The 23,813-nt window shown below is 46.3% G+C and overlaps 1 protein-coding gene across 3 annotated transcripts in view; it reads left to right on the top strand.

Annotated features, from left to right (window-relative positions):
• Positions 1–23,813, top strand: part of LOC138644980 (hemoglobin subunit beta-2-like) — a 214,898-nt gene that overhangs the window by 86,642 nt on the left and 104,443 nt on the right. The gene's annotated exons all lie outside the window — the stretch shown is intronic.

Genomic DNA, 23,813 nt, shown 5'->3' with positions numbered 1-23,813 from the left:
GTTTTAGCAGTCCGTTAAACCGACTGCGTTACACCGCGGCATAACGCGGTGTAACGCAGTCTGTTAACGCTGCTATTAACACTGTGTGACCAACTTTTTACTATTGATTATGCCTATGCAGCATCAATATTAAAAAGATATAATGTTAAAAATAATTAAAAAAAATTAAAAATGGTGCTATTCTCACCCTCCGGCATCCACCGATGTGCGCGAGCGGCGAGGCTGCTAAGTCATCTGGGTAATTTCGCAATGCGTCACTGGGAACGGAAGCTGGCGGCAGCCTCACCGCTCGCGCGCATCGGTGGACGCCGGAGGGTGAGTATATAACTATTTTTTATTTTAATTCTTTTTTTTTTAACAGAGATATGGTGCCCACACTGCTGTATACTACGTGGGCTATGCTATATACTGCGTGACTGATATATACTACGTGGGCAGTGTTATATACTGCGTGGGCAGTGTTATTTACTGCGTCGGCTGTGTTATATACTACATGGCTGCTATATACTACTAGGCTGCTATTTACCACATGGCTGTGCTATATACTATGTGGCTGCTACATACTATGTGGCTGCTATATACTACGTAGCTGTGCTCTATACTACGTGGCTGTGCTATATATTACGTGGCTGTGCTATATACTACCTGACTGTGCTATATACTATGTGGCTCTGCTATATACTACATGGCTGTCTGTGTTATATAGTACGTGGGCTGTGTTATATACTATGTGGCTGTGCTATATACTACGTGGCTGTGCTATATAATACGTGGCTGTGTTATATACTGTGTGGGCTGTGTTATATTCTGCATGGGCTGTGCTATATACTGCGTGGGCTGTGCTATATACTGCATGGGCTGTGCTATATACTACGTGGCTGTCCTATATACTATGTGGCTGCTATATACTATGTGGCTGCTATATACTATGTGGCTGCTATATACTATGCGGCTGTGCTATATACTATGTGGCTGTGCTATATACTATGTGGCTGCTATACACTACGTGGCTGTCTGTGTTATATAGTACTTGGGCTGTGTTAAATACTACGCGGCTGTGCTATATACTACGTGGCTGTGCTATATACTATGTGGCTGCTATATACTATGTGGCTGCTATATACTACGTGGCTGTGCTATATACTACGTGGCTGTGCTATATACTACGGGCTGTGCTATATACTACGTGGCTGCTATATACTACATGGCTGTGCTATATACTACGTGGCTGTGCTATATACTACGGGCTGTGCTATATACTACGTGGCTGCTATATACTACACGGCTATGCTATATACTATGGGCTGTGCTATATACTACGTGGCTGCTATATACTACACGGCTGTGCTATATACTACGTGGCTGTGCTATACACTACATACTACGTGGCTGTGCCATATACTACGTGGCTGTGTTATATACTATGTAGCTGTACTATATCCTGCACCCCGAACCCCCAACATCCAGCTCCCCAAACCCCCGACATCCTGCGACCAATCAGCGACAGACGCAGTCCAGCCGCAAATTGACGGGATTTAAACCACGCTTCGCTGATTTGTTGCTCCCGGCCGTCCACGATCTATCAGCGATATTGGCGCAGAATTTAACCCCCACTCAAAGCACAACAAACATACATACAAACATATTCTAGAATACCCAATGCATTAAAATCGGGCCACCATCTAGTAATGTATAAAAATACGGTCCGTTTTTTTACAGCCGAGATACGCAGAAATGTTCCAGAACAGTGATCCGTATGTCATCAGTGTGCAATGCGAGGATGCAAATTTTTCTCAAAAAAGTATGCGTGTGTCATCCGTATGGCAAGATTTTCTCGCCGGCTTGCAAAATGGACATATAATGGATTCATGGGCTCAAATATTCGTGAAAACATATATATAGTCTATATATATACAGTATATATGTATATATACAGTACAGACCAAAAGTTTGGACACACCTTCTCATTTAAAGATTTTTCTGTATTTTCTTGACTGAAAATTGTACATTCACACTGATGGCATCAAAACTATGAATTAACACATGTGGAATTATATACTTAACAAAAAAGTGTGAAACAACTGAAATTATGTTTCATGACTGCTTTGCACACTCTTGGCATTCTCTTGATGAGCTTCAAGAGGTAGTCACTGGGAATGGTTTTCACTTCACAGGTGTGCCCTGTCAGGTTTAATAAGTGGGATTTATTGCCTTATAAATAGAGTTGGGACCATCAGATGTGTTGTGCAGAAGTCTGGTGGATACACAGCTGATAGTCCTACTGAATAGACTGTTAGAATTTGTATTACGGCAAGAAAAAAGCAGCTAAGTAAAGAAAACAGAGTGGCCATCATTACTTTAAGAAATGAAAGTCAGTCAGTCCGAAGAATTGGGAAAACTTTGAAAGTGTCCCCAAGTGCAGTGGCAAAAACCATCAAGCTCTACAAAGAAACTTGCTCACATGAGGACCGCCCCAGGAAAGGAAGACCAAGAGTCACCTCTGCTTCTGAGGATAAGTTTATCCGAGTCACCAGCCTCAGAAATTGCAGGTTAACAGCAGCTCAGATTAGAGACCTGGTCAATGCCACACAGAGTTCTAGCAGCAGACACATCTCTACAACAACTGTTAAAAGAAGATTTTGTGCAGCAGGCCGTCATGGTAAAATAGCTGTTAGGAAACCACTGCTAAGACAGGCAACAAGCAGAAGAGACTTGTTTGGGCTAAAGAACACACGGAATGGACATTAGACCAGTGGAAATCTGTGCTTTGGTCTATTGAGTCCAAATTTGAGATCTTTGGTTCCAACCACCGAGTCTTTGTGCGACACAGAAAAGGTGAACGGATGGACTCTACATGCCTGGTTCCCACCGTGAAGCATGGAGGAGGAGGTGTGATGGTGTGGGGTGCTTTGCTGGTGACACTGTTGGGGATTTATTCAAAATTTAAGGCATACTGAACCAGCATGGCTATCACAGCATCTTGCAGCGGCATGCTATTCCATCCGGTTTGCGTTTAGTTGGACCATCATTTATTTTTCAACAGGACAATGACCCCAAGCACTCCTCCAGGCTGTGTAAGGGCTATTTGACCAAGAAAGAGAGTGATTGGGTGCTACGCCAGATGACCTGGCCTCCACAGTCACCAGACCTGAACCCAATCAAGATGGTTTGGGAGGAGCTGGCCGCAGAGTGAAGGCAAAAGTACCAACAAGTGCTAAGCATCTCTAGTAACTCCTTCAAGATTGTTGGAAGACCATCCCCAGTGCCTGTCTCTTGAAGCTCATCAAGAGAATGCCAAGAGTGTGCAAAGCTGTCATCAAAGCAAAAGGTGGCTACTTTGATGAACCTAGAATATAAGACATAATTTCAGTTGTTTCACACTTTTTTGTTAAGCATATAATTCCACATGTGTTAATTCATAGTTTAGATGCTTTCAGTGTGAATGTACAATTTTTATAGTCATGAAAATACAGAAAAATCTTTAAATGAGAAGGTGTGTCCAAACTTTTGGTCTATACTGTATATATATATATATATATTTATATTTCATACAGAGCTAGATAGCAGAACAGCTGGTAATTCATTTGTCGGCTTTTGCTAAATCATTACCGAAATCGACAGGATATGAGACATGGTTTACATACAGTAAACCATTGCATATCCGTTATACATGCACAGTGACTACCGCAGATGTCACTTAGGCTGCGCTGACTCCCCGACAGATGCGGTGAACTTGACAGGGTGGGAAAATGTTCAGAAACTTTCCCACGCTAATGAGTTCATGTCCAGTCAGGCGGCGAGGCGGCGCAGACAGCTTTTCATTCATTCCTCCATGGTTTAAAGCTCAGCCGGTAGAATTAGCACTGCTCCGGGTTGTAAACTAATTGAGATGGATTTATAGCGTGGGACTTGACTGCACGGCGGACAGGTATGAGAAATTGTTGTTTTTTTATTTTGGAATTTTTTACAGGAGAACGAGGGCTTTGCATGGATTGAGCGTGCAATAAAGATGTTAAACCTGGGTTTCATTATTTAATTAAAAAGACTTTATTCTTAATGTGTGTATTTTTAACCCTTTCATACTATTGGATTAATAATGGAGAGGTGTCTTATTGACACCTCTCCATTATTAACCAGGATTAATGTCACCTGTTATGAAAAGCAATTCAGTAACACAATGTACATAGCGATCAGAGCACACACAGTGATCTGACAATAACCCAAAATAATAGAACGAGCTCTGAGACGTGGAAACTCTGTAGACCGCAATTCCTGATCCTCTCCAAACACAACTAGAGGCAGCTGTGGATTGCGCCTAACGCTCCCTATGCAACTCGGCACAGCCTGAGAAACTAACTAGCCTGAAGATAGAAAAATAAGCCTACCTTGCCTCAGAGAAATACCCCAAAGGAAAAGGCAGCCCCCCACATATAATGACTGTGAGTAAGATGAAAAGACAAATGTAGGGATGAAATAGATTCAGCAAAGTGAGGCCCGATATTCTAGACAGAACGAGGATAGGAAAGATAACTTTGCGGTCTACACAAAACCCTAAAGAAAACCACGCAAAGGGGGCAAAAAGACCCTCCGTACCGAACTAACGGCACGGAGGTACACCCTTTGCGTCCCAGAGCTTCCAGCAAAACAAATAGACAAGCTGGACAGAAAAAATAGCAACAAATAGCAGAGAAGCACTTAGCTATGCAGAGCAGCAGGCCACAGGAATGATCCAGAGAAACACAAGTCAAACACTGGAACATTGACAGGAAGTATGGATCAAAGCATCAGGTGGAGTTAAGTAGAGAAGCAGCTAACGACCTCACCAGATCACCTGAGGGAGGAAACTCAGAAGCTGCAGTACCACTTTCCTCCACAAACGGAAGCTCCCAGAGAGAATCAGCCGAAGTACCACTTGTGACCACAGGAGTGAACTCTGCCACAGAATTCACAACAGTACCCCCCCTTGAGGAGGGGTCACCGAACCCTCACCAGAGCCCCCAGGCCGACCAGGATGAGCCACATGAAAGGCACGAACAAGATCGGGAGCATGGACATCAGAGGCAAAAACCCAGGAATTATCTTCCTGAGCATAACCCTTCCATTTAACCAGATACTGGAGTTTCCGTCTTGAAACACGAGAATCCAAAATCTTCTCCACAATATACTCCAATTCCCCCTCCACCAAAACCGGGGCAGGAGGCTCAACAGATGGAACCATAGGTGCCACGTATCTCCGCAACAATGACCTATGGAATATGTTATGTATGGAAAAAGAATCTGGAAGGGTCAGACGAAAAGACACAGGATTAAGAACCTCAGAAATCCTATACGGACCAATAAAACGAGGTTTAAACTTAGGAGAGGAAACCGTCATAGGAATATGACGAGAAGATAACCAAACCAGATCCCCAACACGAAGTCGGGGACCCACACGGCGTCTGCGATTAGCGAAAAGTTGAGCCTTCTCCTGGGACAAGGTCAAATTGTCCACTACCTGAGTCCAAATCTGCTGCAACCTGTCCACCACAGTATCCACACCAGGACAGTCCGAAGACGCAACCTGTCCTGAAGAGAAACGAGGATGGAACCCAGAATTGCAGAAAAACGGCGAAACCAAGGTAGCCGAGCTGGCCCGATTATTAAGGGCGAACTCAGCCAAAGGCAAAAAGGACACCCAGTCATCCTGATCAGCAGAAACAAAGCATCTCAGATATGTTTCCAAGGTCTGATTGGTTCGTTCGGTCTGGCCATTAGTCTGAGGATGGAAAGCCGAGGAAAAAGACAAGTCAATGCCCATCCTACCACAAAAGGCTCGCCAAAACCTCGAAACAAACTGGGAACCTCTGTCAGAAACAATATTCTCTGGAATGCCATGCAAACAAACCACATGCTGGAAGAACAAAGGCACCAAATCAGAGGAGGAAGGCAATTTAGACAAGGGTACCAGATGGACCATCTTAGAAAAGCGATCACAGACCACCCAAATGACTGACATCTTTTGAGAAACGGGAAGGTCAGAAATAAAATCCATAGAGATATGTGTCCAAGGCCTCTTCGGGACCGGCAAGGGCAAAAGCAACCCACTGGCACGAGAACAGCAGGGCTTAGCCCGAGCACAAATCCCACAGGACTGCACAAAAGTACGCACATCCCGCGACAGAGAGGGCCACCAAAAGGATCTAGCCACTAACTCTCTGGTACCAAAGATTCCAGGATGACCAGCCAACACCGAACAATGAAGTTCAGAGATAACTCTATTCGTCAAGTTCTTATGATCAGTCAATACCACCACGCGATGCTTAGCTCCTTCAAGCCAATGACGCCACTCCTCGAATGCCCACTTCATGGCCAGCAACTCTCGGTTGCCCACATCATAATTTCGCTCAGCAGGCGAAAACTTCCTGGAAAAGAAAGCGCATGGTTTCATCACTGAGCAACCAGAACCTCTCTGTGACAAAACAGCCCCTGCTCCAACCTCAGAAGCATCAACCTCGACCTGGAACGGAAGAGAAACATCTGGTTGACACAACACAGGGGCAGAAGAAAAACGACGCTTCAACTCTTGAAAAGCTTCCACAGCAGCAGAAGACCAATTGACCAAATCAGCACCCTTCTTGGTCAAATAGGTCAATGGTTTGGCAACACTAGAAAAATTGCAGATGAAGCGACGATAAAAATTAGCAAAGCCCAGGAACTTTTGCAGACTTTTCAGAGATGTCGGCTGAGTCCAATCATGGATGGCTTGGACCTTAACCGGATCCATCTCGATAGTAGAAGGGGAAAAGATGAACCCCAAAAATGAAACCTTCTGCACACCAAAGAGACACTTTGATCCCTTCACAAACAAAGAATTAGCATGCAGGACCTGAAAAACCGTTCTGACCTGCTTCACATGAGACTCCCAATCATCCGAGAAGATCAAAATGTCATCCAAGTACACAATCAGGAATTTATCCAGGTACTCACGGAAGATGTCATGCATAAAGGATTGAAACACTGATGGAGCATTGGCAAGTCCTAACGGCATCACTAGATACTCAAAATGACCCTCGGGCGTATTAAATGCAGTTTTCCATTCATCGCCTTGCCTGATTCTCACCAGATTATACGCACCACGAAGATCTATCTTAGTGAACCAACTAGCCCCCTTAATCCGAGCAAACAAATCAGATAACAATGGCAAGGGGTACTGAAATTTAACAGTGATCTTATTAAGAAGGCGGTAATCTATACACGGTCTCAGCGAACCATCCTTTTTGGCTACAAAAAAGAACCCTGCTCCTAATGGCGACGATGACGGGCGAATATGCCCCTTCTCCAGGGATTCCTTCACATAACTGCGCATAGCGGTGTGCTCAGGCACGGATAAATTAAACAGTCGACCTTTTGGGAATTTACTACCAGGAATCAAATTGATAGCACAATCACAATCCCTATGCGGAGGCAGGGCATCGGACTTGGGCTCATCAAATACATCCCGGCAATCAGACAAGAACTCTGGAACCTCAGAAGGGGTGGATGACGAAATTGACAGAAATGGAACATCACCATGTACCCCCTGACAACCCCAGCTGGACACCAACATGGAATTCCAATCCAATACTGGATTATGGGCTTGTAGCCATGGCAACCCCAACACGACCACATCATGCAGATTATGCAACACCAGAAAGCGAATAACCTCCTGATGTGCAGGAGCCATGCACATGGTCAGCTGGGTCCAGTATTGAGGCTTATTCTTGGCCAAAGGTGTAGCATCAATTCCTCTCAATGGAATAGGACACTGCAAGGGCTCCAATAAAAATCCACAACGTTTAGCATAATCCAAGTCCATCAAATTCAGGGCAGCGCCTGAATCCACAAACGCCATGACAGAATATGACGACAAGGAGCATATCAAGGTAACAGACAGAAGAAATTTTGACTGTACAGTACCAATGGCGGCAGACCTAGCGAACCGCTTAGTGCGCTTAGGACAATCAGAGATAGCATGAGTGGAATCACCACAGTAGAAACACAGCCCATTCAGACTTCTGTGTTCTTGCCGTTCAACTCTGGTCATAGTCCTATCGCACTGCATAGGCTCAGGTTTAATCTCAGGTAATACCGCCAAATGGTACACAGATTTACGCTCACGTAAGCGTCGACTGATCTGAATGGCCAAAGACATAGACTCATTCAAACCAGCGGGCATAGGAAATCCCACCATGACATCCTTAATGGCTTCAGAGAGACCCTTTCTGAAAATGGCTGCAAGCGCAGATTCATTCCATTGAGTGAGCACGGACCATTTTCTAAATTTCTGGCAATATAGCTCTATCTCATCCTGAGCCTGACAAAGAGCCAGCAAATTTTTTTCTGCCTGATCTACTGAATTAGGCTCATCGTACAGCAATCCAAGCGCCAGGAAAAACGCATCGATATCACTCAATGCAGGATCTCCTGACGCAAGAGAAAATGCCCAGTCCTGAGGGTCGCCACGCAAAAAAGAAATGACGATCCTAACCTGTTGCGCTGAGTCACCAGAGGAGCGAGGTTTCAAAGCCAGAAACAGTTTACAATTATTCTTGAAACTCAGAAATTTAGTTCTATCTCCAAAAAACAAATCTGGAATAGGAATTCTCGGTTCTAACAAAGAATTCTGAACCACAAAATTTTGAATATCTTGAACTCTTGCCGTGAGCTGATCTACACATGAAGACAGATCTTTAATGTCCATTGTAACACCTGTGTCCTGAACCACCCAAATGTCTAGGGGAAAAAAAAGACAAATCACAGTGCAAAGGAAAAAAAATGGTCTCAAAACTTCTTTTTTCCCTCTATTGAGAATCATTAGTACTTTTGGCTTCCTGTACTGTTATGAAAAGCAATTCAGTAACACAATGTACATAGTGATCAGAGCACACACAGTGATCTGACAATAATCCAAAATAATAGAACGAGCTCTGAGACGTGGAAACTCTGTAGACCGCAATTCCTGATCCTCTCCAAACACAACTAGAGACAGCTGTGGATTGCGCCTAACGCTCCCTATGCAACTCGGCACAGCTTGAGAAACTAACTAGCCTGAAGATAGAAAAATAAGCCTACCTTGCCTCAGAGAAATACCCCAAAGGAAAAGGCAGCCCCCCACATATAATGACTGTGAGTAAGATGAAAAGACAAACGTAGGGATGAAATAGATTCAGCAAAGTGAGGCCCGATATTCTAGACAGAACGAGGATAGGAAAGATAACTTTGCGGTCTACACAAAACCCTAAAGAAAACCACGCAAAGGGGGCAAAAAGACCCTCCGTACCGAACTAACGGCACGGAGGTACACCCTTTGCGTCCCAGAGCTTCCAGCAAAACAAATAGACAAGCTGGACAGAAAAAATAGCAACAAATAGCAGAGAAGCACTTAGCTATGCAGAGCAGCAGGCCACAGGAATGATCCAGAGAAACACAAGTCCAACACTGGAACATTGACAGGAAGCATGGATCAAAGCATCAGGTGGAGTTAAGTAGAGAAGCAGCTAACGACCTCACCAGATCACCTGAGGGAGGAAACTCAGAAGCTGCAGTACCACTTTCCTCCACAAACGGAAGCTCCCAGAGAGAATCAGCCGAAGTACCACTTGTGACCACAGGAGTGAACTCTGCCATAGAATTCACAACAGTCACCTTACAATAGCCAGGTGAAATTAACCCCTTATTACCGCGTATGCCAATGCCATAGGGCAATGGGAAGAGAGAGGCTAAGGGCCAGAATAGACGCATCTTACAGATGTGACTTTTCTGGGGTGGCTGGGGGCAGATGTTATTAGCCAGGGGGGCAATAACCATGGTCCCTCTCTAGGCTATTAATATCTGCCCTCAGTCACTGGCTTTCCCTCTCTGGCAGAGAAAATTGAGTGGGAGCCCATGCCAGTTTTTTCCGTGAATTAACCCTTTTATTTAACACCTACAGCTCCAAAATTTTACACACACACACACACACACACACACACTACTAACATTATTAGTGAGGGACATATAAAAATCTAATGGTAATGCAATAGTTTACTGTATGTAAACCATGTCTAATATCCTGTCGGGTTCTGCAATGATTTTACAGAACCCGACAATTGAATTATCGGCTATTCTGCTATCTAACTCTCTATGAAATATAAACATATATATGTGTATCAAGGATATATATATACAGTGGGGCAAAAAAGTATTTAGTCAGTCAGCAATAGTGCAAGTTCCACCACTTAAAAAGATGAGAGGCGTCTGTAATTTACATCATAGGTAGACCTCAACTATGGGAGACAAACTGAGAAAAAAAAATCCAGAAAATCACATTGTCTGTTTTTTTAACATTTTATTTGCATATTATGGTGGAAAATAAGTATTTGGTCAGAAACAAAATTTCATCTCAATACTTTGTAATATATCCTTTGTTGGCAATGACAGAGGTCAAACGTTTTCTGTAAGTCTTCACAAGGTTGCCACACACTGTTGTTGGTATGTTGGCCCATTCCTCCATGCAGATCTCCTCTAGAGCAGTGATGTTTTTGGCTTTTCGCTTGGCAACACGGACTTTCAACTCCCTCCAAAGGTTTTCTATAGGGTTGAGATCTGGAGACTGGCTAGGCCACTCCAGGACCTTGAAATGCTTCTTACGAAGCCACTCCTTCGTTGCCCTGGCGGTGTGCTTTGGATCATTGTCATGTTGAAAGACCCAGCCACGTTTCATCTTCAATGCCCTTGCTGATGGAAGGAGGTTTGCACTCAAAATCTCACGATACATGGCCCCATTCATTCTTTCATGTACCTGGATCAGTCGTCCTGGCCCCTTTGCAGAGAAACAGCCCCAAAGCATGATGTTTCCACCACCATGCTTTACAGTAGGTATGGTGTTTGATGGATGCAACTCAGTATTCTTTTTCCTCCAAACACGACAAGTTGTGTTTCTACCAAACAGTTCCAGTTTGGTTTCATCAGACCATTGGACATTCTCCCAAAACTCATCTGGATCATCCAAATGCTCTCTAGCAAACTTCAGACGGGCCCGGACATGTACTGGCTTAAGCAGTGGGACACCTCTGGCACTGCAGGATCTGAGTCCATGGTGGCGTAGTGTGTTACTTATGGTAGGCCTTGTTACGTTGGTCCCAGTTCTCTGCAGTTCATTCACTAGGTCCCCCCGCGTGGTTCTGGGATTTTTGCTCACCGTTCTTGTGATCATTCTGACCCCACAGGGTGGGATTTTGCCTGGAGCCCCAGATCGAGGGAGATTATCAGTGGTCTTGTATGTCTTCCATTTTCTAATTATTGCTCCCACTGTTGATTTCTTCACTCCAAGCTGGTTGGCTATTGCAGATTCAGTCTTCCCAGCCTGGTGCAGGGCTACAATTTTGTTTCTGGTGTCCTTTGACAGCTATTTGGTCTTCACCAGAGTGGAGTTTGGAGTCAGACTGTTTGAGGGTGTGCACAGGTGTCTTTTTATACTGATAACAAGTTTAAACAAGTGCCATTACTACAGGTAATGAGTGGAGGAAAGAGGAGACTCTTAAAGAAGAAGTTACAGGTCTGTGAGAGCCAGAAATCTTGATTGTTTGTTTCTGACCAAATACTTATTTTCCACCATAATATGCAAATAAAATGTTAAAAAAACAGACTGCGATTTTCTGGATTTTTTTTTCTCAGTTTGTCTCCCATAGTTGAGGTCTACCTATGATGTAAATTACAGACGCCTCTCATCTTTTTAAGTGGTGGAACTTGCACTATTGCTGACTGACTAAATACTTTTTTGCCCCACTGTATATACACCGTATATACTCGAGCATAAGCTGACCCGAGTATTATTATTATTATTTATTGTTATTTATTGTTATAGCGCCATTTATTCCATGGCGCTTTACATGTAAGGAGGGGTATACATAATAAAAACAAGTACAATAATCTTAAACAATACAAGTCATAACTGGTACAGGAGGAGAATACAGTAGGCGAGGGTAGAGCTGGTCATGCAGCGGTTTGGTCGATCGGTGGTTGCTGCAGGTTATAGGCTTGTCGAAAGAGGTGAGTCTTCATGCTCTTTTTGAAGGTTTCGATGGTAGGCCAGAGTCTGATGTGTTGTGGTAGAGGGTTCCAGAGTAGGGGTGATACGCGAGAGAAATCTTGGATACGATTGTGGGAAGAGGAGATAAGAGAGGAGTAGAGAAGGATGTCTTGTGAGGATCGGAGGTTGCGTGTAGGTAAGTACCGGGAGACGAGGTCACAGATGTATGGAGGAGACAGGTTGTGGATGGCTTTGTACGTCATGGTTAGGGTTTTGTACTGGAGTCTCTGGGCAATGGGGAGCCAGTGAAGGGATTGACAGAGGGGAGAAGCTGGGGAATAGCGGGGGGACAGGTGGATTTGTCGGGCAGCAGAGTTTAGAGTAGATTGGAGGGGTGCAAGAGTGTTCGAGGGGAGGCCACAGAGCAGGAGGTTGCAGTAGTCAAGGCGAGAGATGATGAGGGCATGGACTAGGGTTTTTGCAGATTCTTGGTTGAGGAATGAACGGATTTGTGAAATATTTTTGAGTTGAAGTCGGCAGGAAGTGGAAAGGGCCTGGATATGTGGTTTGAAGGAGAGATCAGCATCAAGGATTACCCCGAGGCAGCGAGCTTGTGGGACTGGGGAGAGTGGGCAGCCATTTACTGTACTGGATAGATTCGTTGGGGGGTCACGTGAGATGGGGGAAAGATGATGAATTCTGTTTTGTCCATGTTAAGTTTCAGAAATCTAGCGGAGAAGAAAGATGAAATAGTGGACAGACATTGAGGGATTCTGGTTAGTAGGGGGGTGATATCTGGTCCAGAGATGTAGATCTGTGTGTCATCAGCATAGAGATGATACTGAAAGCCATGAGATTCTATGAGCTGTCCCAGGCCAAAGGTGTAAATGAAGAAGAGCAGGGGCCCTAGGACTGAACCTTGTGGGACTCCGACAGATAGGGGGCGAGGTGAGGAGGTGGTGTGTGAGTGGGAGACGCTGAATGTCCAGTCTGTTAGGTATGATGAGATCCAGGATAGGGCCAAGTCTGTGATGCCAAGGGATGAGAGGGTCTGTAATAATAGGGAATGGTCCACTGTGTCAAAGGCAGCTGACAGGTCCAGGAGGAGGAGGACAGAGTAGTGTCGCTTGCTCTTGGCGGTTAAGAGGTCATTGGTGACCTTAGTTAGGGCAGTTTCAGATTGTAAGTGGTCGAAGAGGGAGCAAGAAGAGAGATGGGAGGACAGTTCAAGGTAGACGTGTTGTTCCAGTAGCTTGGAGGCATAGGGGAGAAGTGATATAGGGCGATAGCTAGATACAGAGGATGGGTCAAGAGAGGGCTTTTTGAGGATAGGTGTGATGGAGGCATGTTTAAAGCTTGAGGGGAAAACACCAGTTGTTAATGATAGGTTGAAGAGATGGATTAGGGTTGGGATGAAGACTGTGGTGAGGTTTGGGATGAAGTGGGATGGGATAGGGTCAAGTGCACAGGTGGTGAGATGTGATCTTGAGAGTAGAGGGAAGAGTCGATCTTCTGTAATGGTGGAGAAGTTGGTTTTGGAGGTGGAGGGTGGGGAAGTCGGGAGGAAGGGCTCTGGGGGTTGTTGACCAAAACTGTCTCTGATGTTATCAATAGAGTATAAGCCGACCCCCCTAATTTTGCCACAAAAAACTGGGAAAACTTATTGACTTGAGTATAAATAAAAATAGACACGAATAAAAGTAAAATTAATTGAGACATCAGTAGGTTAAGTGTTTTTGAATATCCATATTGAATCAGGAGCCCCATATAATGCTCCATACAGTTCATGATGGGCCCCATAAGATGCTCCATATTAAAATATGCCCCATATAATGCTCCATATACAAATGTGCCACATATAATGCTCCATGCAGTTCATTATGGCCCCATGAGATGCTCCATATACAAATATGCCCCATATAATGCTCCTTGCAGTTCATGACATTGGTATTGTCAACCACCGTGAATAAGTGTCTCCCCAAGGGTCTCCGACGCCTTTTCTTCCCATCATCTGAATAATGACATGAGTCTCACGTTGGATATAATTGGCCACAGCGGCCTTTATTATAAACAGACAAACATTTAACCGTAACATGATCCGGGACGGGGTCCTTGAAGCTAAAAGTCTGGTGTTAACCATAGTATATAAACAAGTGGACAAGAGACCAACCGTAGATTACTCTCAGCCGTTACCCCACAGGCTCGAGAGCACCAAAATACCCCAAAGGGTTACCCTTGTCCACTTCCAACTTAGGAATCTGGCCCACCGTTACCAAGATTCCCCCAAATCACCAGACCCGCAACCAAAACATATACCAACTGGAGAATCCGTATCCCGACGGACCCCCCAGGCCAATTTAGCACCAACTCCAAGGACCCCTCCCCCCCGCTTACAGCCACTATGACCCGAAAACAAGAACCAACAAAAATTATCGAATACACAAACATAAAGGGCGGGTGGGCAGGACTGCTCACAGGTCCTCAGAGTGGGAAGTGACCGCCCCCCCCCCCAATCACCCCATACCCTCTCCAGGCCAGCATTAACCCTCCCCTAAGAGTGAAACTCCCTGCCCCCTTTTTACCTGCTCCAAATCCCCTGTCATGTCGGCTTTCACGTACGCCGCCCGGGGGAGGGGGTGGGGCGGCTCGCTCCAGCCTGGTCTTGACATTGGTATTGTCGACCACCGTGAATAAGTGTTTCCCCAAGGGTCTCCGACCCCTTTCCTTCCCATCATCCAAATAATGACATGAGTCTCACGTTGGATATAATTGGCCACAGCGGCCTTTATTATAAACAGACAAACATTTAACCGTAACATGATCCGGGAAGGGGTCCTGAAAGCTAAAAGTCTGGTGTTAACCATAGTATAAACAAGTGGACAAGAGACCAACCGTAGATTAATCTCATCCGTTACCCCACAGGCTCGAGAGCACCAAAATACCCCGAAGGGTTACCCTTGTCCACTTCCAACTTAGGAATCTGGCCCACCGTTACCAAGATTCCCCCAAATCACCAGACCCGCAACCAAAACATATACCAACTGGAGAATCCGAATCCGTATCCCGACGGACCCCCAGGCCAATTTAGCACCAACTCCAAGGACCCCTCCCCTCCCCCCCACCACGAGGATACTTGACCCCCTCAAGTACCCGAGACCCCACCAGACTTAACCGCTATGGCCCGCTCAATTCCAGACTGCAGCCCGAGGGCCTACAAGTCAATGCCCATCGCGTTCAGATGAACGCCATCACCCAAAAGATATTGGTCACCACCACGCTCCAACTCAAAATGACGCACGGCAAAACCCCCATTCCGTGGGACAAAACCAGACAGGGCCCAATTCACCTTGACGCGGGCCTTATTAATCTTGTCCACCGACCTAGCGTGCCTCCTGGATTTCCGTGGAACAATCTCCGACCACACAATAGACATGTCCCGAAAAGAAACCCATAGCCGTAGCAAGTCATGCTTAATGTCCCGGATCAACTCACGACAAGGACGAACTCCCAAATCTTTACCCCCAACGTGTAAAATCAAAATGTCGGGAGGCCTGTCCAACCGCACGCCGTTGTGTACCTCCTCCAGGACTCTCTTCCAACCTAAGCCCTGAAACCCCAACCACCTGATGACGGCCACGTCCCTGGAAAAGCCGAGCTGTCTTCCATCCCGTCGGACATCTGCTCGCTTTGCGCCCCAGTACACGTAAGAGTGGCCGACAATCCACACCAACAGCGAGGATGAACCTGAAAAACATAAACAACTTATTCACGCGCCGACAACGAGTACAATGACCGACAGTCACCAGCCTCTCAGGGCCTCACGTAACTCCGATAACGGCCAGACTCCCACCTGTTATGAAAGGTAATTCAGTACCACAATGGACATAGAGGTCAGCGCACATACAATGACCTGGCAATAACCCAAAAAACAAGAAGGAGCTCTGAGACGTGGGAACTCTGTTGACCGCAATCCCTAATCCTCTCCAACCACACTAAAGGCAGCCGTGGATTGCGCCTAACGCTCCCTATGCAACTCGGCACGGCCTGAGAAACTAGCTAGCCTGAAGATAGAAAAATAGCCTACCTTGCCTCAGAGAAATACCCCAAAGGAAAAGGCAGCCCCCACATATAATGACTGTGAGTTAAGATGAAAAGACAAACGTAGAGATGAAATAGATTTAGCAAAGTGAGGCCTGACTTTCTAAACAGAGCGAGGATAGGAAAGATAACTTTGCGGTCAACACAAAACCCTACAAAAACCACGCAAAGGGGGCAAAAAGACCCTCCGTACCGAACTAACGGCACGGAGGTGCACCCTCTGCGTCCCAGAGCTTCCAGCAAGCAGGAAAAAACAAATATACAAGCTGGACAGAAAAAAACAGCAAACAAAATAGCAAAGAGGAACTTAGCTATGCAGAGCAGCAGGCCACAGGAACGATCCAGGAGGAAACAGGTCCAATACTAGAACATTGACTGGAGGCCAGGATCAAAGCACTAGGTGGAGTTAAATAGAGCAGCACCTAACGACTTCACCACATCACCTGAGGAAGGAAACTCAGAAGCCGCAGTACCACTTTCCTCCACCAACGGAAGCTCACAAAGAGAATCATCCGAAGTACCACTCGTGACCACAGGAGGGAGCTCTGCCACAGAATTCACAACAGTACCCCCCCCCTTGAGGAGGGGTCACCGAACCCTCACCAGAGCTCCCAGGATGACCAGGATGAGCCATATGAAAGGCACGAACAAGATCGGGAGCATGGACATCAGAGGCAAAGATCCAGGAATTATCCTCCTGAGCATAACCCTTCCACTTAACCAGATACTGGAGTTTCCGCCTTGAAACACGAGAATCCAAAATCTTCTCCACAATATACTCCAACTCCCCCTCCACCAAAACCGGGGCAGGAGGATCAACAGATGGAACCATAGGTGCCACGTATCTCCGCAACAATGACCTATGGAATACGTTATGGATGTAAAAAGAATCTGGAAGGGTCAAACGAAAAGACACAGGATTAAGAACCTCAGAAATCCTATATGGACCAATAAAACGAGGTTTAAACTTAGGAGAGGAAACCTTCATAGGAATATGACGAGAAGATAACCAAACCAAGTCCCCAACCCGAAGTCGGGGACCCACACAGCGTCTGCGATTAGCGAAACGCTGAGCCTTCTCCTGGGACAAAGTCAAATTGTCCACCACATGAGTCCAAATCTGCTGCAACCTGTCCACCACAGTATCCACACCAGGACAGTCCGAAGACTCAACCTGCCCTGAAGAGAAACGAGGATGGAACCCAGAGTTGCAGAAAAACGGTGAAACCAAGGTAGGCCGAGCTGGCCCGATTATTAAGGGCGAACTCAGCCAAAGGCAAAAAGGACACCCAGTCATCCTGATCAGCAGAAACAAAGCATCTCAAATATGTTTCCAAGGTCTGATTGGTTCGTTCGGTCTGGCCATTAGTCTGAGGATGGAAAGCCGAGGAAAAAGACAAGTCAATGCCCATCCTACCACAAAAGGCTCGCCAAAACCTCGAAATAAACTGGGAACCTCTGTCAGAAACGATATTCTCTGGAATGCCATGTAAACGAACCACATGCTGGAAAAACAATGACACCAAATCAGAGGATGAAGGCAATTTAGACAAGGGTACCAAATGGACCATCTTAGAGAAGCGATCACAGACCACCCAAATGACTGACATCTTTTGAGAGACGGGAAGATCTGAAATAAAATCCATAGAGATATGTGTCCAAGGCCTCTTCGGGACCGGCAAGGGCAAAAGCAACCCACTGGCACGAGAACAGCAGGGCTTAGCCCGAGCACAAATCCCACAGGACTGCACAAAAGTACGCACATTCCGCGACAGAGATGGCCACCATAAGGATCTAGCCACTAACTCTCTGGTACCAAAGATTCCAGGATGACCAGCCAACACCGAACAATGAACCTCAGAGATAACTTTATTCGTCCACCTATCAGGGACAAACAGTTTCTCCGCTGGGCAACGATCAGGTTTATTAGCCTGAAATTTTTGCAGCACCCGCCGCAAATCAGGGGAGATAGCAGACACAATTACTCCCTCTTTGAGGATACCTACTGGCTCAGATACACCCGGAGAGTCGGGCACAAAACTCCTAGACAGAGCATCCGCCTTCACATTTTTAGAGCCCGGAAGGTATGAAATCACAAAGTCAAAACGGGCAAAAAACAACGACCAACGAGCTTGTCTAGGATTCAACCGCTTGGCGGACTCGAGATAAGTCAAGTTCTTATGATCAGTCAAGACCACCACGCGATGCTTAGCTCCTTCAAGCCAATGACGCCACTCCTCGAATGCCCACTTCATGGCCAGCAACTCTCGATTGCCCACATCATAATTTCGCTCAGCAGGCGAAAACTTCCTGGAAAAGAAAGCGCATGGTTTCATCACCGAGCAATCAGAACCTCTCTGCGACAAAACAGCCCCTGCTCCAATCTCAGAAGCATCAACCTCGACCTGGAACGGAAGCGAAACATCAGGTTGACACAACACAGGGGCAGAAGAAAAACGACGCTTAAACTCTTGAAAAGCTTCCACAGTAGCAGAAGACCAATTGACCACATCAGCACCTTTCTTGGTCAAATCGGTCAATGGTTTAGCAATACTAGAAAAATTGCAGATGAAGCGACGATAAAAATTAGCAAAGCCCAGGAACTTTTGCAGACTTTTCAGAGATGTCGGCTGAGTCCAATTATGGATGGCTTGGACCTTTATAGGGTCCATCTCGATAGTAGAAGGGGAAAAGATGAACCCCAAAAATGAAACCTTCTGAACACCAAAGAGACACTTTGATCCCTTCACAAACAAAGAATTAGCACGCAGGACCTGAAACACCGTTCTGACCTGCTTCACATGAGACTCCCAATCATCCGAGAAGATCAAAATGTCATCTAAGTACACAATCAGGAATTTATCCAGGTACTCTCGGAAGATGTCATGCATAAAGGACTGAAACACTGATGGAGCATTGGCAAGTCCGAATGGCATTACTAGATACTCAAAATGGCCCTCGGGCGTATTAAATGCAGTTTTCCACTCATCGCCTCGCTTAATACGCACAAGATTACACGCACCACGAAGATCTATCTTGGTGAACCAACTAGCCCCCTTAATCCGATCAAACAAATCAGATCACAATGGCAAGGGGTACTGAAATTTAACCGTGATCTTAGTTAGAAGGCGGTAGTCTATACAAGGTCTCAGTGAACCATCCTTCTTGGCTACAAAAAAGAACCCTGCTCCTAATGGCGACGATGACGGGCGAATATGCCCCTTCTCCAAAGACTCCTTCACATAACTCCGCATAGCGGCGTGCTCAGGCACAGATAAATTAAACAGTCGACCTTTTGGGAATTTACTACCAGGAATCAAATCGATAGCACAATCACAATCCCTATGCGGAGGTAGGGTATCGGACTTGGGTTCATCAAATAAATCCCGGTAATCTGACAAGAACTCAGGAACCTCAGAAGGGGTGGATGACGAAATAGTCAGAAATGGGACATCACCATGTACCCCCTGACAACCCCAGCTGGACACAGACATGGATTTCCAATCTAATACTGGATTATGGACTTGTAGCCATGGCAACCCCAACACGACCACATCATGCAGATTATGCAACACCAGAAAGCGAATAACCTCCTGATGTGCAGGAGCCATGCACATGGTCAGCTGGGTCCAGTACTGAGGCTTATTCTTTGCCAAAGGCGTAGCATCAATTCCTCTCAAAGGAATAGGACACTGCAAGGGCTCCAAGAAAAACCCACAACGCCTAGCATACTCCAAGTCCATCAAATTCAGAGCAGCGCCTGAGTCCACAAATGCCATGACAGAATACGATGACAAAGAGCAGATCAAGGTAACAGACAGAAGAAATTTTGACTGTACCGTACCAATGGTGGCAGACCTAGCGAACCGCTTAGTGCGCTTAGGACAATCAGAAATAGCATGAGTGGAATCACCACAGTAGAAACACAGCCCATTCAGACGTCTGTGCTCTTGCCGTTCAACTCTGGTCAAAGTCCTATCGCACTGCATAGGCTCAAGTTTAAGCTCAGGTAATACCGCCAAATGGTGCACAGATTTACGCTCGCGCAAGCGTCGACCGATCTGAATGGCCAAAGACATAGACTCATTCAGACCAGCAGGCATAGGAAATCCCACCATGACATCCTTAAGTGCTTCAGAGAGACCTTTTCTGAAAATAGCTGCGAGCGCACCTTCATTCCACTGAGTGAGTACGGACCACTTTCTAAATTTCTGACAATATACCTCTACTTCATCCTGACCCTGACACAGAGCCAGCAAATTCTTCTCTGCCTGATCCACAGAATTAGGCTCATCGTACAGCAATCCGAGCGCCAGGAAAAACGCATCGATATTACTTAATGCAGGATCTCCTGACGCAAGAGAAAATGCCCAGTCCTGAGGGTCGCCACTCAAAAAAGAAATAACGATCCTAACTTGTTGAACTGGGTCACCAGAGGAGCGAGGTTTCAAAGCCAAAAATAGTTTACAATTATTTTTGAAACTCAGAAATTTAGTTCTATCTCCAAAAAACAAATCAGGAATAGGAATTCTCGGTTCTAACATAAAATTCTGAACCACAAAGTCTTGAATACTCTGTACTCTTGCGTGAGCTGATCCACACATGAAGACAGACCTTTAATGTCCATTGCTACACCTGTGTCCTGAACCACCCAAATGTCTAGGGGAAAAAAAAGGCAAAACACAGTGCAAAGAAAAAAAAATGGTCTCAGAACTTCTTTTTTCCCTCTATTGAGAATCATTAGCACTTTTGGCCTCCAGTACTGTTATGAAAGGTAATTCAGTACCACAATGGACATAGAGGTCAGCGCACATACAGTGACCTGGCAATAACCCAAAAAACAAGAACGAGCTCTGAGACGTGGGAACTCTGTTGACCGCAATCCCTAATCCTCTCCAACCACACTAAAGGCAGCCGTGGATTGCGCCTAATGCTCCCTATGCAACTCGGCACGGCCTGAGAAACTAGCTAGCCTGAAGATAGAAAAACAGCCTACCTTGCCTCAGAGAAATACCCCAAAGGAAAAGGCAGCCCCCACATATAATGACTGTGAGTTAAGATGAAAAGACAAACATAGAGATGAAATAGATTTAGCAAAGTGAGGCCCGACTTTCTAAACAGAGCGAGGATAGGAAAGATAACTTTGCGGTCAACACAAAACCCTACAAAAACCACGCAAAGGGGGCAAAAAGACCCTCCGTACCGAACTAACGGCATGGAGGTACACCCTCTGAGTCCCAGAGCTTCCAGCAAGCAGGAAAAAACAAATATACAAGCTGGACAGAAAAAAACAGCAAACAAAATAGCAAAGAGGAACTTAGCTATGCAGAGCAGCAGGCCACAGGAACGATCCAGGAGGAAACAGGTCCAATACTAGAACATTGACTGGAGGCCAGGATCAAAGCACTAGATGGAGTTAAATAGAGCAGCACCTAACGACTTCACCACCTCACCTGAGGAAGGAAACTCAGAAGCCGCAGTACCACTTTCCTCCACCAACGGAAGCTCACAAAGAGAATCAGCCGAAGTACCACTCGTGACCACAGGAGGGAGCTCTGCCACAGAATTCACAACACCCACCGTCCTATCCTCTGTACCACCTCAGGAGCCAAACCACTCCGCGCCGCCTCCGTAGCGGCCCCGATCCGAAAAGAATGCAAGGCGAACCTGGAAGAATCCACGCCAATGGCCTCCAAAGACTGCCAAAAAACTGCAAGAAACTGGTATTTAGACAGAAAAGACCCATCCTCATGACGTAACAAAGGCCCATCACCCCGCGGGTGGAGCCTATCAAAATCCCGCCAGCAACGGACAGGACACATAACGGACCCGGGAACGGCGCCTAAAACCACCCTTTTACCTCTTCCCATCTGATCCGTCTTAGACTTCCGAATTCAAAACTGCAACGACCCCTCGGAAACAAAAAAGTCCCCCGCCCAAAGGCCCCCCTGACGAACTGTAGTGGGAGACACCAACTCCCCCACCCTCAAGGCCCCGTAAAAAGCCAACGAGAAAGCCCGGCAAAATAGCGCAACCTCAAAACCGGAAACATATATCGCCCAGACCTGCCCCCAACCGCTCCAACATCTCAACAGACATCGGGCGCCTGCAATCGCCACGGCTACCTGATCTTCTCAACCCCTTCGCAGCTTGCTTTACCAAAAAGGACTTCGTCACGTACTGCAGGCCCCGGAGCCTGAAACCAAAAGCTATAGCCACTATCGTCCTATCAACCTTTGCCACGACCATCCCTGGTCCGCCCAGTGCCTCAACCACAACAACAACGCCCCCACTTGTTCCCGACCAGTACCCGCAACGCCACAAGACGCCAACCAGCTCTCCCACGAACTCCATACCACCTGATAACACGACCATGTATGTTGTGAATTCTGTGGCAGAGCTCCCTCCTGTGGTCACAAGTGGTACTTCGGCTGGTTCTCTCTGTGAGCTTCTGATGGTGGAGGAAAGTGGTACTGCGGCTTCTGAGTTTCCTCCTCAGGTGATGTGGTGAAGTCGTTAGGTGCTGCTCTATTTAACTCCACCTAGTGCTTTGATCCTGGCCTCCAGTCAATGTTCTAGTATTGGACCTGTTTCCTCCTGGATCGTTCCTGTGGCTTGCTGCTCTGCATAGCTAACTTACTCTTTGCTATTTGTTTGCTGTTTTTTTTCTGTCCAGCTTGTCAATTTGTTTTTTACTGCTTGCTGGAAGCTCTGGGACGCAGAGGGTGTACCTCCGTGCCGTTAGTTCGGTACGGAGGGTCTTTTTGCCCCCTTTGCGTGTTTTTTGTAGGGTTTTGTGTTGACCGCAAAGTTACCTTTCCTATCCTCGCTCTGTTCAGAAAGATGGGCCTCACTTTGCTAAATCTATTTCATCTCTACGTTTGTCTTTTCATCTTAACTCACAGTCATTATATGTGGGGGCTGCCTTTTCCTTTGGGGTATTTCTCTGAGGCAAGGTAGGCTTATTTTCTCTCTTCAGGCTAGCTAGTTTCTCAGGCCGTGCCGAGTTGCATAGGGAGCGTTAGGCGCAATCCACGGCTGCCTTTAGTGTGGTTGGAGAGGATTAGGGATTGCGGTCAACAGAGTTCCCACGTCTCAGAGCTCGTTCTTGTTTTTTGGGTTATTGCCAGGTCACTGTATGTGCGCTGACCTCTATGTCCATTGTGGTACTGAATTACCTTTCATAACACATGTACTCGGCGCCAAGGACGCTTGAATTAAAGGGTCTGCAGCCCGGACACCATGCTCCAAAGCTCCGCTGGGCATTCCCGCCCCGTCTCCTCGGCCTCCGGAGCCAGCGACCGAAAATGCTCCCACTGGAAACGAGACAGAGAATCGTGTGATGCCGTGAAATAAGCATTCAAAGATAAACAAGACAAAACCAGCTGCCGAAGAACTCTGACCACTGGGGACGACGCTGTCGTCAGACTGTTAATGGCACACACGACCGCCATATTATCACAATTAAAGCGTACCCTTTTGTTTCGAAAATCGTCGCACCCCAAAGCTGCACCGCCACCAAAATCGGAAAAATCTCCAACAAAGTAATGTTCCGTACCAACCTTGTTTCAAACCAAGCTTCCGGCCACCTAGCAGCACACCAACAGCCACCGAAAAAGGCCCCAAATCCAATACCGCCTGATGCGTCGGTAAACAAATCCAAATCCGTGTTACTCACTGCTTCCTC

Source organism: Ranitomeya imitator, chromosome 7 (assembly GCF_032444005.1).
Source record: "Ranitomeya imitator isolate aRanImi1 chromosome 7, aRanImi1.pri, whole genome shotgun sequence".
NCBI lineage: Eukaryota > Metazoa > Chordata > Amphibia > Anura > Dendrobatidae > Ranitomeya > Ranitomeya imitator.
The sequence above is the reverse complement of the archived record's forward strand: the minus strand, read 5'-3'. Positions and strand labels throughout refer to the sequence as shown.